Source organism: Colletes latitarsis, unplaced genomic scaffold (genome assembly GCF_051014445.1).
Source record: "Colletes latitarsis isolate SP2378_abdomen unplaced genomic scaffold, iyColLati1 scaffold0007, whole genome shotgun sequence".
Classification (NCBI taxonomy): Eukaryota; Metazoa; Arthropoda; class Insecta; order Hymenoptera; family Colletidae; genus Colletes; species Colletes latitarsis.
The window spans coordinates 2,078,034-2,088,174 of NW_027488367.1; positions in this window are offsets into that span (position 1 = coordinate 2,078,034).

A 10,141-nucleotide genomic window follows, 5' to 3' on the forward strand; every position below is an offset into this window, starting at 1 on the left:
TGTGCTCTAAAATATTGGTCGAGACCAGGCTTCATCGACTGTTTTAGTGTAGTATCACATTAGTACGTGATCCAAACCAGAAAACACCCTGGATCTGTTCAACAAGTATGTGAAGAATGCGAAAGTATGAGTCTGATGAGGGCAAATCCCAGAACTAACCCAGACCTAGCATGCGTTATCCTCTAAAATACGGATCGTGGCCAGGTTTAATTGACTCTTTCTGTGTGGTACCACAATATTACGTGATTCAAACCAGGAGAAGACCAGGATCTGTTCAACAACTATGTGAAGAATGCGAAAGTATGAGTCTGATGAGGGCAAATCCCAGACCTAACCCAGACCTAGCATGCGTTATCCTCTAAAATATTGATCGTGGCCAGGTTTAATTGCCTGTTTCTGTGTGGTACCACAATACTACGTGATTCAAGCCAGAAGAAGGCCAGGATCTGGCCACCAAGAATGCAAGATATGCGATTGTGTGAGCCTGATGAGGGCAAATCCCAGACCTAACCCAGCCCTAGCATGCGTTATCCTCTAAAATATTGATCGTGGCCAGGTTTAATTGACTGTTTCTGTGTGTTACCACATTACTACGTGGTCCAAACCAGAAAAAACCCACGATCTTGTCAACATATGTGTTAGAAATGCGAAAGTATGAGCCGAATGAGTGCAAGTCCCAGTCCTAACCCAGACCTAGCATGCGTTATCCTCTAAAATATTGATCGAAACCGGGTTTAATCGACCGTTCCAGTGTGGTACCGCATTTCTACATGATCCAAACAAGAAACAACCCACGATCTGTTCAACAAGTATGTGAAGAATGCGAAAGTATGAGCCTGATCAGGGCAAGTCCCAGACCTAACCCAGACCTAACATGCGTTATCCTCTAAAATATTGAACGAGATAAGGCTTAATCGACTGTTTCAGTGTGGTACCACATTACTACGTGAACCAAACCATACAAAGCCTAGGATCTGCTCAAAAAGTATGTGAAGAATGCGAAAGTATGAGTCTGATGAGGGCAAATCCAAGACCTAACCCAGACCTAGCATGCGTTATCCTCTAAAATATTGATCGTGGCCAGGTTTAATTGCCTGTTTCTGTGTGGTACCACAATACTACGTGATTCAAACCAGAAGAAGACCAGGATCTGGCCACCAAGAATGCGAAATATGCGATTGTATGAGCCTGATGAGGGCAAATCCCAGACCTAACCCAGACCTAGCATGCGTTATTCTCTAAATTATTGATCGTGGCCAGGTTTAATTGACTGTTTCTGTGTGGTACCACAATACTACGTGATTCAAACCAGAAAAGGACCAGGATCTGGCCAACAAGAGTGCGAGAAATGCGAAAGTATGAGCCTGATGGTGGCAAATACCAGACCTAAACTATACCTAACATGCGTTATCCTGTAAAACATTGATCGAAACCAGGTTTAATCGGCTGTTTCAGTGTGGTACCACATTACTACGTGATCCAAACCAGAAAAAGCCAGGATCTGCTCAAAAAGTATGTGAAGAATGCTAAAGTATGAGCCAAATGAGGGCAAATCCCAGACCTAACCTAGACCTAACATGCGTTATCCTCTAAAATATTGATCGAAACCAGGTTTAATCGGCTGTTTCAGTGTGGTACCACATTACTACGTGATCCAAACCAGAAAAAGCCAGGATCTGCTCGAAAAGTATGTGAAGAATGCTAAAGTATGACCCAAATGTGGGCAAATCCCAGACCTAACCCAGACCTAGCATGCGTTATCCTCTAAAATATTGATCAAAACCGGGTTTAATCTTCTGTTCCAGTGTGGTACCACATTACTACCTGATTCAAACCAGCAAAAATCCAGGATCTGTTCAACAAGTATGTGAAGAATGCGAAAGTATGAGCCCGATGAGGGCAAGTGCCAGACCTAACCCAGACCTAACATACGTTATCCTCTAAAATATTGATCAAAACCGGGCTTAATCGACAGTTCCAGTGTGGTACCACATTACTACCTGATCCAAACCAGAAAAAACCCAGGATTTGGCCAACAAGTGTGCGAGATATGCGAAAGTATGAGCCTGATGAGGGCAAATCCCAGATCAAACCCTGACCTAACATGCGTTATCCTCTAAAATATTGATCGTGGCCAGATTTATTGACTGTTTCAGTGTGGCACCACATTACTACGTGATCCAAACCCGAAAAAACCCACGACCTGTTCAACAAGTGTGCGAAATATACGAAAGTATGAGCCTGACGAGAGCATATTCCAGACCTAACCTAGACTTAAGATGCGTTATCCTCTAAAATACTGTTCGAGACCAGGCTTAATCGACTGTTTCAGTGTGGTACCATACTACTACGTGATCCGAACCTGCAAAATCCAGGATCAGTAAAACAAGTATGTGACGAATGCGAAAGTATGAGTCTGATGAGGGCAAATCGCACACCTAACCCAAACCTAGGATGCGTTATCCGCTAAAATATGGATCGTGGCCAGGTTAAATTGACTGTTTCTGTGTGGTACGACAATACTACGTGATTCAAACCAGAAGAAGACCAGGATCTGGCCAACAAGAGTGTGAAATATGCGATTGTATGAGCCTGATGAAGGCAAATCCCAGACCTAACCCAGCCTTTCCATGCGTTATCCTCTAAAATATAGATCGAAACCAGGTTTAGACGACTGTTTTAGTGTGGTACCATATTACTACCTGATCCAAACCAGAAAAAGCCCAGGATCTGGCCAACAAGAATGCGAAATATTGGATTGCATGAGCGTAAAGAGGGCAAATCCCAGACCTAAAATAGACCAAACATGCGTTATCCTCTAAAATATTGATCGAAAGCAGGTTTAATCGACTGTTTCAGTGTGGTACCACATTACTATGTGATCTAAACCAGAAAAAACCCAGGATCTGCTAAAAAAGTATGTGAAGAATGCAAAAGTATGATCCAAATGACGGCAAAACCCAGACCTAACCCAGACCTAGCATGCGTTATCCTCTAAAATATTGATCGAAACCGGGTTTAATCGACTGTTCCAGAGTGGTACCACATTACTACCTGATCCAAACCAGAAAAAATCCAGGATCTGTTCACCAAGTATGTGAAGAATGCGAAAGTATGAGTCTGATGAGGGCAAATCCCAGACCTAACCCAGACCTAGGATGCGTTATCCGCTAAAATATGGATCGTGGCCAGGTTAAATTGACTGTTTCTGTGTGGTACCACAATACTACGTGATTCAAGCCAGAAGAAGACCAGGATCTGGCCAACAAGAATGTGAAATATGCGATTGTATGAGCCTGATGAGGGCAAATCCCAGACCTAACCTAGACCTAACATGCGTTATCCTCTAAAATATTGATCGTAACCAGGTCTAATCGACTCTTTCAGTGTAGTACCACATTACTACGCGATACAGTCCAGAAAAGGACCAGGATCTGGCCAACAAGAATGCGAAATATGCGATTGCATGAGCCTGATGAGGGCAAATCCCAGAACTAACCTAGACGAAACATGCGATAACCTCTAAAATATTGATCGTGGCCAGGTTTTATTGACTGTTTCTGTGTGGTACCACAATACTACGTGATCCAAACCAGAAAAAACCCGGGATCTGTTCAACAAGTATGTGAAGAATGCGAAAGAATAAGTCTGATGAGGTCAAATCCCAGACTTACCCAGACCTAACATCCGTTATCCTCTAAAATATTGGTCGAGACGAGGCTTAATCGACTGTTTTATTTGTAGTACCACATTACTACGTGATCCAAACCAGACGAAACTCAGGATCTGTTCAACAAGTATGTGAAGAATGCGAAAGTATGAGTCTGATGAGGGCAAGTACCAGAACTAACACAGACCTAACATGCGTTATCCTCTTATATACTGATCGAGACCAGGCTTAATCGACTGTTTCAGTGTGGTACCACAATACTACGTGATTCAAACCAGAAGGAGTCCAGGATATGTTCAACAAGTATGTGAAGAACGCGAAAGTATGAGCCTGATGAGGGCAAATCCCAGGCCTTACCTACACCTAGCATGCGTAATCCTCTAAAATATTGATCGAGACCAGGCTTAATCGACTGTTTCTGTGTGGTACCACAATATTACGTGATTCAAACCAGAAGAAGACCAAGATCTGGCCAACAAGAATGCGAAATATGCGATTGTATGAACCTGATGAGTGCAAGTCCCAGACCTAACCTAGACCTATCATGCGCTATCCTCTAAAATATTGATCGTGGCCAGGCTTAATCGACTGTTTCTGTCTGGTACCACAATATTACGTGATTCAAACCAGAAGAAGACCAGGATCTGGCCAACAAGAATGTGAAACATGCGATTGTATGAGCCTGATGAGGGCAAATCCCAGACCTAACCTAGACCTAACATGCGTTATCCACTAAAATATTGATTGAAACCAGGTTTAATCGACTGTTTCACTGTGGCACCACTGTACTACGTGATACAATCCAGAAAGGGACCAGGATCTGGCCAACAAGTATGCGAAATATGCGATTGCATGAGCCTGATGAGGGCAAATCCCAGACCTAACCCAGACCTAGCATGCGTTATCCTCTAGAATATTGATCGAAACTGGGTTTAGTCGACTGCTCTAGTGTGGTACCACATAACTACCTGATCCAAACCAGAAAAACCCAGGATTTGGCCAACAAGTGTGCGAGATATGCGAAAGTATGAGCCTGACGAGGGCAAATCCCAGATCAAGCCCAGACCTAACATGCGTTATCCTCTAAAATATTGATCGTGGACAGGTTTTATTGACTGTTTCAGTGTGGCACCACATTACTACTTGATCCAAACCCGAAAAAACCCACGACCTGTTTAACAAGTGTGCGAAATATACGAAAGTATGAGCCTGATGAGAGCATATTCCAGACCTAACCTAGACTTAATATGCGTTATCCTCTAAAATACTGATCGAGACCAGGCTTAATCGACTGTTTCAGAGTGGTACCACACTACTACGTGATCCAAACCTGAAAAACCCAGGATCAGTAAAACAAGTATGTGACGAATGCGAAAGTATGAGTCTCATGAGGGCAAATCGCACACCTAACCCGGACCTAGCATGCGTTATCCTCTAAAATATTGATCGTGGCCAGCTTTAATTGACTGTTTCCGCGTGGTTCCAGAATACTACATGAAGATGACAAGGATCTGGCCAACAAGGATGCGATTGCATGAGCCTGATGAGGGCAAGTCCCAAATCTAACCCAGACCTAACATGCGTTGTGCTCTAAAATATTGGTCGAGACCAGGCTTCATCGACTGTTTTAGTGTAGTATCACATTAGTACGTGATCCAAACCAGAAAACACCCTGGATCTGTTCAACAAGTATGTGAAGAATGCGAAAGTATGAGTCTGATGAGGGCAAATCCCAGAACTAACCCAGACCTAGCATGCGTTATCCTCTAAAATACGGATCGTGGCCAGGTTTAATTGACTCTTTCTGTGTGGTACCACAATATTACGTGATTCAAACCAGGAGAAGACCAGGATCTGTTCAACAACTATGTGAAGAATGCGAAAGTATGAGTCTGATGAGGGCAAATCCCAGACCTAACCCAGACCTAGCATGCGTTATCCTCTAAAATATTGCTCGTGGCCAGGTTTAATTCCCTGTTTCTGTGTGGTTCCACAATACTACGTGATTCAAACCAGAAGAAGACCAGGATCTGGCCACCGAGAATGCGAAATATGCGATTGTATGAGCCTGATGAGGGCAAATCCCAAACCGAACTCAGACCTAGCATGCGTTATCCTCTAAATTATCGATCGTGGCCAGGTTTACTGATTATTTCTGTGTGGTACCACAATACTACGTGATGCAAACCAGGAGAAGACCAGGATCTGTTCAACAACTACGTGAAGAATGCGAAAGTATGAGTTTGATGAGGGCAAATCCCAGACCTAACCCAGACCTAGCATGCGTTATCCTCTAAAATATTGGTCGTGGCCAGGTTTAATTGCCTGTTTCTGTGTGGTACCACAATACTACGTGATTCAAGCCAGAAGAAGGCCAGGATCTGGCCACCAAGAATGCGAGATATGCGATTGTGTGAGCCTGATGAGGGCAAATCCCAGACCTAACCCAGCCCTAGCATGCGTTATCCTCTAAAATATTGATCGTGGCCAGGTTTAATTGACTGTTTCTGTGTGTTACCACATTACTACGTGGTCCAAACCAGAAAAAAACCCACGATCTTGTCAACATATGTGTTAGAAATGCGAAAGTATGAGCCAAATGAGGGCAAATCCCAGACCTAACCTAGACTAAGCATTTGTTTTCCTCTAAAATATTGGTCGAAACCGGGTTTAATCGACTGTTTCAGTGTGGTACCACATAACTACCTGATCCAAACCAGAAAAAACCCAGGATTTGGCCAACAAGTGTGCGAGATATGCGAAAGTATGAGCCTGATGAGGGCAAATCCCAGATCAAACCCTGACCTAACATGCGTTATCCTCTAAAATATTGATCGTGGCCAGATTTATTGACTGTTTCAGTGTGGCACCACATTACTACGTGATCCAAACCCGAAAAAACCCGCGACCTGTTCAACAAGTGTGCGAAATATACGAAAGTATGAGCCTGACGAGAGCATATTCCAGACCTAACCTAGACTTAAGATGCGTTATCCTCTAAAATACTGTTCGAGACCAGGCTTAATCGACTCTTTCAGTGTGGTACCACATTACTAGCTGACCCAAACCAGAAAAAACCCAGGATCTATTCAACAAGTATGTGAAGAATGCGAAAGTATGAGACTGATGAGGGCAAATCCCAGACCTAACCCAGCCCTAACCGGCGTTATCCTCCAATATATTGATCGAAATTAGGTTTAATTGACTGTTTCAGTGTGGTACCACATTACAACGTGATACTATCCAGAAAAAGACCAGGATATGGCCAACAAGAATGCGAAATGTGCGATTGTATGAGCCTGATGAGGGCAAATCCCAGACCTAACCCAGACCTAGCATGCGTTATCCTTTAAAATATTGATCGTGGTCAGGTTTAATTGACTGTTCCTGTGTGGGACCACATTACTACCTGATTCAAACCAGAAAAAACCCAGGATCTGTTCAACAAGTATGTGAAGAATTCGAACGTATGAGCCTGATGAAGGAAAGTCCCAGACCGAACCCAGACCTAGCATGCGTTATCCTCTAAAATATTGATCGTGGCCCGGCTTAATTGACTGTTTCTGTGTGGTACCACATTACAACGTGATACTATCCAGAAAAAGTCCAGTATATGGCCAACAAGAATGCGAAATGTGCGATTGTATGAGCCTGATGAGGGCAATTCCCAGACCTAAACTATACCTAACATGCGTTATCCTGTAAAATATTGATCGAAACCAGGTTTAATCGGCTGTTTCAGTGTGGTACCACATTACTACGTGATCCAAACCAGAAAAAGCCAGGATCTGCTCAAAAAGTATGTGAAGAATGCTAAAGTATGAGCCAAATGAGGGCAAATCCCAGACCTAACCTAGACCTAACATGCGTTATCCTCTAAAATATTGATCGAAACCAGGTTTAATCGGCTGTTTCAGTGTGGTACCACATTACTACGTGATCCAAACCAGAAAAAGCCAGGATCTGCTCAAAAAGTATGTGAAGAATGCTAAAGTATGACCCAAATGTGGGCAAATCCCAGACCTAACCCAGACCTAGCATGCGTTATCCTCTAAAATATTGATCAAAACCGGGTTTAATCTTCTGTTCCAGTGTGGTACCACATTACTACCTGATTCAAACCAGCAAAAATCCAGGATCTGTTCAACAAGTATGTGAAGAATGCGAAAGTATGAGCCCGATGAGGGCAAGTGCCAGACCTAACGCAGACCTAACATACGTTATCCTCTAAAATATTGATCAAAACCGGGCTTAATCGACTGTTCCAGTGTGGTACCACATTACTACCTGATCCAAACCAGAAAAAACCCAGGATTTGGCCAACAAGTGTGCGAGATATGCGAAAGTATGAGCCTGATGAGGGCAAATCCCAGATCAAACCCTGACCTAACATGCGTTATCCTCTAAAATATTGATCGTGGCCAGATTTATTGACTGTTTCAGTGTGGCACCACATTACTACGTGATCCAAACCCGAAAAAACCCACGACCTGTTCAACAAGTGTGCGAAATATACGAAAGTATGAGCCTGACGAGAGCATATTCCAGACCTAACCTAGACTTAAGATGCGTTATCCTCTAAAATACTGTTCGAGACCAGGCTTAATCGACTGTTTCAGTGTGGTACCATACTACTACGTGATCCAAACCAGAAAAATCCCAGGATCTGGCCATCAAGTATGCGAAAAATGCAGAAGTATGAGCCGGATGAGGGCAAATCCCAGACCTAATCCAGACCTAACCGGCGTTATCCCCTAAAATATTGATCGTATCCTGGTTTAATTGACTGTTTCAGTGTGGTACCACAATACTTCGTGATCCAAACCAGAGAAAACACTGGGTCTGGTCCACAAGTATGAGAAAAATGCGAAAGTATGAGCCTAATGAGGGCAAATCCCAGACCTAACCCAGACCTAACATGCGCTATTCTCTAAGATATTGATCGAGACCAGAATTAGTCGACTGTTTTAGTGTGGTACCATATTACTACGTGATCCAAACCAGAAAAATCCCAGGATCTGGCCATCAAGTATGCGAAAAATGCGAGAGTATGTGCCAGATGATGTCAAATCCCAAACCAAACCCAGTCCTAACCGGCGTTATCATCTAAAATATTGATCGAGACAAGGTTTAATCCACTGTCTCAGTGTGGAACCACATTACCATATGATCCAAACTGGAAAAGCCCATGGATCTGGCCAACAAGTATGCGAAAAATGCGAAAGTATGAGCCTGATGAGGGCTAATCCCAGACCTAATCCAGACCTAACCGGCGGTATCCTCTAAACGATTGATCGTGTCCAGGTTTAATTGATTTCTTCAGTGTGGTACCACATTACTACATGATCCAAACCATACAAAGCCCAGGATCTAGCCAACAAGTATTCAAAAAATTCGAAAGTATGAGCCAGATGAGGGCAAATCCCAGATCTAACCCAGACCTAACATGCGTTATTCTCTAAAATGTCGATCGAGACCAGGATTAATTGGATGTATTAGTGTGGTACCACATTACTACGTGATCCAGACCAGTAAAAGCCCAGGATCTGCCCAACAAGTGTGCGAAAAACGCGAAAGCGTGAGCCAGATGAGGGTAAATACCAGACCTAACCCAGACCTAATCTGCGTTATACTCTAAAATATTGATCGAGACAAGGTTTAATCGACTGTTTCAGTGCGGTACCACATTACTGCGTGATCCAAACCAGAAATGGCCCAGGCTCAGGCCATCAAGTATGCAAGAACTGCGGAAATATGAACCTGATGAGGGCAAATCCGAGAACTAACCAAGGCCTAACCGGCGTTATCCTCTAAACGACTGATCGTGTCCAGGTTTAATTGGCTGTTTCAGTGTGGTACCAGATTACTACGTGATCCAAACCTTACAAAGCCCAGGACCTGCCAACAAGTATGCGAAAAATGCGAAAGTATGAGCCAGATGAGGGCAAATCCCAGACCAAACCCAGTCCTAACCGGCGTTATCATTTAAAATATTGATCGAGGCAAGGTTATTCCACTGTCTCAGTGTGGAGCCACATTACCACCTGATCCAAACTGGAGAAAACCCATGGATCTGGCCAACAAGTATGCGAAAAATGCGAAAGTGTGAGCCAGATAGGGGCAAATCACAGACCTAACTCAGACCTAACCGATGTTATCCACTAAAATATTGATCGTATACAGGTTTAATAGACTGTTTCTGTGTGGTACCACATTACTACGTGATGGATACCAGTAAAAGCCCAGGATCTGGCCATCAAGTATGCGAAAAATGCAGAAGTATGAGCCGGATGAGGGCAAATCCCAGACCTAATCCAGACCTAACCGGCGTTATCCCCTAAAATATTGATCGTATCCTGGTTTAATTGACTGTTTCAGTGTGGTACCACAATACTTCGTGATCCAAACCAGAGAAAACCCAGGGTCTGGTCCACAAGTATGAGAAAAATGCGAAAGTATGAGCTAGATGAG